This window comes from Lampetra fluviatilis, chromosome 63 (genome assembly GCF_964198595.1).
Source record: "Lampetra fluviatilis chromosome 63, kcLamFluv1.1, whole genome shotgun sequence".
NCBI lineage: Eukaryota > Metazoa > Chordata > Hyperoartia > Petromyzontiformes > Petromyzontidae > Lampetra > Lampetra fluviatilis.
Genome location: NC_136337.1, coordinates 3,028,418 through 3,034,531, shown reverse-complemented (window position 1 = coordinate 3,034,531; position 6,114 = coordinate 3,028,418).

Genomic DNA, 6,114 nt, shown 5'->3' with positions numbered 1-6,114 from the left:
CACGTGTACACAGTTGTGTGTGTGTGTGCCCATACAGGTATACACACACACACACACGTGTACACTGTGTGTGTGCCCATACAGGTGTATGCACACACACACGTGTACACAGTTGTGTGTGTGCCCATACAGGTGTATACACACACACACACGTGTACACAGTTGTGTGTGTGCCCATACAGGTGTATACACACACACACGTGTACACAGTTGTGTGTGTGCCCATACAGGTGCATACACACACACACGTACACAGTTGTGTGTGTGCCCATACAGGTGTATACACACACACACACACGTGTACACAGTTGTGTGTGCCCATTCAGGTGTATACACACACACACACACGTGTACACAGTTGTGTGCCCATACAGGTGTATACACACACACACGTGTACACAGTTGTGTGTGCCCATACAGGTGTATACACACACACACACGTGTGCACAGTTGTGTCCATACAGGTGTATACACACACATACACGTGTACACAGTTGTCTGTGCCCATACAGGTGCATACACACACAGGTGTGTGTGTCCACGCCTGTGTATACACAGAGGCATACACGTGTGTGTGTGTATACAGGTGTACACACACAGGTCCCCGTAGAGCCTTGACAGACCGTTGTGTTCCAGTGCTGTTCGGGGTGGGGGGGGGGGGAATTGGCGGAGCCAGGCGACCCTGTGGGACCAGCTCCTCCTACTCGTTCGCTCCTCTGTGTCCATGTTCTTGCAGCTACTACTCGTTTGCCTCCCAAGGCTGTACGCGTACGGGGTGGGGGGGGCTCTTTGGTGCGTCCGTGTGTCAGGTATTGGAGAACTGTCGCCACTGGCGCAGCCAGTGAGGGTGGGTGGCGCGTGCCCCCCCCCCCAATGATCCGATCGAAATCCCTAATTTATTAGCAATAAATCGGCATTTTGCGACCCCCACTGCCACCGTGTATCATATCATTACGTGCCAGGGACTGAGATGATAGGACAATAGCCTGAGTCCATAATTGGCAATAAGTAACGGCAAAGCAGTTATAGGCGACTCACAGAATTGTGCGCAGCTGCATCTACAGGACACACGACTTCCCTGAAGGCATCAAAAACACCTTCAGCGAGCGCGATGCCGATCACACAACGCAGTTCGAATTCGACCCTCGATCGATGGCTGCGCCATCGCCGCACACGCGTCGAATTAAAAGCAAGGGACAAGTCCTCACTAACTCCTTACTAACTCCTCTATCATTTTCTATTGCTGGAGGGGTTGCCCCCCCCCCCCTACCTGAAAAGCCTGGCTCTGCCATTTACTGTCGCGGTTAGCGCTACGAATCTGGCGACCCGGGTTCGATTCACGTTCAACACCGGTGACGATTATCGTAACCGGTATTGGGCCTCCCCTAGGTTGACTCGGCCTCAAATTAGTACCCGGTGCGGTGTGTAAACATCGCCACTCGGGAGACAAAAGGTGGCCTGGCGTGGTGCTGGCCACCCACCCCCTCGTGTACCGTGCCGGCCTTCGTAATGTGCTCGCTAGCAGCACTTGTCCCTAGTCTGTTGCAGGCTACACGGTGAGGGAGGGGGGGGGGATCTTTGTCTCGTGTCCAGGTATTTGCCAGGTACAGGAATCAAGCTGCTCAAATACAACGGGATTGCTGTGGTGGTGGTGGTGGTGGCATCAATGACCTCCCCCTACCCCACAACAAAGACCCCCCCCCCCACCCCGCCCGCCGTGTCGCCTGTAACAAGACTGCTGGCGGGAGGGGAGGGCAAGTGCTGTTCGTCATAGTCACACACAAACTGTTGGGCCCCACCGCTCGCTTCAACCACGTGGTGGGATGCAGGCGGCAGCGAGGGCACCGCACGCCACGTTTAATGGAACAACCGCCGCGCACATTTCACAAACGCGGAGTCTTTCCGCCACGACAGCCAACACGCGCCACGAAATCCCATCACCATCACCACGTGTGCCGAGCCGCGTCAGGAGAAGGTTGCACAAAGTTCACTTCACTCGCCACAGGCAGTTTCTCTTCCTTCTTCACGAGATTTCCTGGTCTCTGAAGAAGCCTCACCACGCCCTGGCCTTCTGGAACATCAACAACAACAACGCTACTTTGAATCAGAGGTCGCAAACGGGTTTTGATTCCTTACCCATACCCGGCCGCACCAGGGTCGCAAACGGGTACCCCCTACCCGGCCGGGTACGGGTAGCCGGGTATCGGGTAGGGTACGGGTATCGGGTACCCGGTTGCAACCTCTGCTTTGAATGGATAACACAACGCCTCGCCATACGCAATAAGCACAACGCATCAACCCATAGTAGATGTTTTTTGGGTTAGATTGCGTAAATATACTAGTGTGTCGTTAAAGCCGCCACCACCGACACAGCCAACTACTCAGGGTTGTGACGTAAACAGAACGTGGCCAATTCGTCACCGGTACAGCACTCGTGTATAGTGCAGTGTGTAGTGGTGTAGTGTATAGTGTAGTATATTATTAGTACAGCATTAACCGGTGTGTTGGAGAGCCAAGCCACAACATTTACAATCGAAGTACGACGTTCCACCAGTAATTACAACCAGCTTCATCAGATTTCGATGTAAATCTTTCGTGATTGCAGGGATTCATCTTCTTGGTTCTTTCGGTAAAGTCATGTAGAAGGGAAATAATAAATTAATAAAAATTTAACATAATAAAATACAATTCTCACGACGTTTCGGCCACAACGCAAGCAGCCGTCCTTAGTTGAATAACAGGTCTGTCACATGAGGACGGCTGCTTGCGTTGTGGCCGAAACGTCGTGAGAATTGTATTTTATTAGGTTCTCTTTTTATTAATTTATTATTTCCCTTCTACGTGACTTTACCGAAAAAACCAAGAAGCTTCATCAGGTGAAAGTGTTACCGATGAACGCGTTCAGTTTGTCACCGTTCATGCACCACCATCACCCTAATAGGACATTGAACATTTCACAATTCAACCCCCCCCACCCCACCACCATGGCCCCCCCCTCTCCTAGGATTCACTCCCTCGTCGTCCACCGGCGGTGCTCAGGCGGTAGGAGTAGGGGGTGGATGGCGCTGTCGCCGATGGCTCCACAGAGCGACGGCGACTCCCAGCAGCATGACAACAGCGAGTGACGAGCCACCCACAGCAAGCAGCACCACCACCTGCATGGCTGGCGGAGCACGCGGACACAGGCGAGGAAGGGGGTTTTAATTTCGATGTAAAGCTTTCGTGACTGCAGGGATTCATCTCCTTGGTTCTTTCGGTAAAGTCACGTAGAATGGAAATAATAAAATAATAAAAATAAACATAATAAAATAATTCTCACGACGTTTCGGCCACAACGCAAGCGGCCGTCCTCAGGTGAAGAACAGGTCTGTCGGAAAGACAGCGTCTGAATGAACACCACCAAATATACGCTGCCAAGCCTGGTGGTGTTCATTCAGACGCTGTCTTTCCGACAGACCTGTTCTTCACCTGAGGACGGGCTGCTTGCGTTGTGGCCGAAACGTCGTGAGAATTATTTTATTATGTTTTATTTTTATTATTTCCCTTCTACGTGACTTTACCGAAAGAACCAAGAAGAGGAGGGGGTTGGCAAACACTCACAGGTGATGGTGGCGGGTCACGGATCGAGCCCAGAGCCCAGAGCCCAGAGCCCAGAGCCCAGAGCCCAGAGCCCAGAGCCCAGAGCCCAGAGCCCAGAGCCCAGAGCCCAGAGCCCAGAGCCCAGAGCCCAGAGCCCAGAGCCCAGAGCCCAGAGCCCAGAGCCCAGAGCCCAGAGCCCAGAGCCCAGAGCCCAGAGCCCAGAGCCCAGAGCCCAGAGCCCAGGTCGATCTTTGATTAAAAGTCCAGGTTTTCACCGCCTGCGATTAAACTGGGCGTCGCTGGTCTGGACCCGGTCACCGCATAACAAGCCAAATTCAAATGCATGGTATTTGAAATGTGGTCCCACATTCGACAGGTTCAAAATATAAAAACGTCGGTGATAATCGTCGGGACTTCGCATTGATGTCTATACTGGTGTCAATTATCATGCATGCCCTCTGTGCGTGTCTACCCAAATCATTTGTTCAATAAAAAAAAATATATATATATATTTCTGGCAAAAAGAATCGGCTTCGGCGTTTAATTCGGCGAAATTCCAGCTCCGACGATTAAAAATAATCGGTTTGGATGTCTTGCGACGGACGTGACCATCTCGTATGCAGAGCGAGTGGGGAAGGTGCTGCCACCTCGACCCTGTGTGGAGGACCAGGTCACTTTAAGATGTTTTCTTGTTCATGTTTTTGTTTTTTGCTTGTTGCGGTTGCAGCCGATTCAAGAGCCGAATGGGTTCACAGGGCGATACCTAATAAATTAACTTGAACTTGCAGGCATCTCAGCAGAGCTGCGATAACCACTTCCTCAAGTTTCAAGTTCATTTATTAGGTATAGCCCTGTGAGCCATTCGGCTCTTGAATCGGGTGCAACCGCAACAGAAAACAAAAACATTAACAAGAAACCATCTTAAAGTGACTCAGTGCAAACAGAAAATCCAAGAAAAGACAGCTAAATATTGGAGAAAAAGCACCGTACACCAACGCTGTGTGCAAAAATCCCAGTGGGATGCAAGTCAAACAACAACAACAACCACAAGACAACTTAGATTAAGGCCATCAGTCTAACTCCGTACTACAACAAATAAACATGGCCAAACCAAAAAAACTTTACGAAAATCACCAACATAAAGCCATGAAAGCAATGAAACAGTGATCATAGAAACTGTGACCGACTTTTCACAATAAACGACGTAAACAACATGTACCACCAAACTATGCGGGGTCCTCGTCAGAGGTCGCAACCGGGTACCCGATACCCGTACCCTACCCGATACCCGGCTACCCGTACCCGGCCGGGTACGGGTACCCGTTTGCGACCCTGGTGCGGCCGGGTACGGGTACGGGTAGGCCGTGAGTCACCGGTGAGTAACTGTTTGTCACTCATTTCGGGTAGGGTAAGGGTAGGGTACGGGTACGGGTAGCGTACGGGTACCCGTACCCGGCCGGGTAAGGGTACCCGTTTGCGACCCTGGTGCGCCCGGGTACGGGTAAGGAATCAAACCCCGTTTGCAACCTCTGGTCCTCGTCCTGCCAAGGCGCTTACCGAACGTGCCGTGCTCAGCGTCGCGCCCCACTCCCGCCACGGTGTCCGACCGGACCATGCGGATCGGTCCGAACGTCACAAGCCCCTCCAGCGATGGGGGGCGCAGGCCCCCCCCCCGCCCTTGCCGTCCTCACCGCCATAGAGCAGTTCTACGGGGGGGGGGGGGGCGGTGTGGGCAGGGAGCCACGTGGCACCAGGGCCGCGTGGGTTGACAGACAGAGGGCCGCGTGGGTTGACAGACAGAGGGCCGCGTGGGTTGACAGACAGAGGGCCGCGTGGGTTGACAGACAGAGGGCCGCGTGGGTTGACAGACAGAGGGCCGCGTGGGTTGACAGACAGAGGGCCGCGTGGGTTGACAGACAGAGGGCCGCGTGGGTTGACAGACAGAGGGCCGCGTGGGTTGACAGACAGAGGGCCGCGTGGGTTGACAGACAGAGGGCCGCGTGGGTTGACAGACAGAGGGCCGCGTGGGTTGACAGACAGAGGGCCGCGTGGGTTGACAGACAGAGGGCCGCGTGGGTTGACAGACAGAGGGCCGCGTGGGTTGACAGACAGAGGGCCGCGTGGGTTGACAGACAGAGGGCCGCGTGGGTTGACAGACAGAGGGCCGCGTGGGTTGACAGACAGAGGGCCGCGTGGGTTGACAGACAGAGGGCCGCGTGGGTTGACAGACAGAGGGCCGCGTGGGTTGACAGACAGAGGGCCGCGTGGGTTGACAGACAGAGGGCCGCGTGGGTTGACAGACAGAGGGCCGCGTGGGTTGACAGACAGAGGGCCGCGTGGGTTGACAGACAGAGGGCCGCGTGGGTTGACAGACAGAGGGCCGCGTGGGTTGACAGACAGAGGGCCGCGTGGGTTGACAGACAGAGGGCCGCGTGGGTTGACAGACAGAGGGCCGCGTGGGTTGACAGACAGAGGGCCGCGTGGGTTGACTGACAGAGGGCCGCGTGGGTTGACAGAGGGCCGCGTGGGTTGACA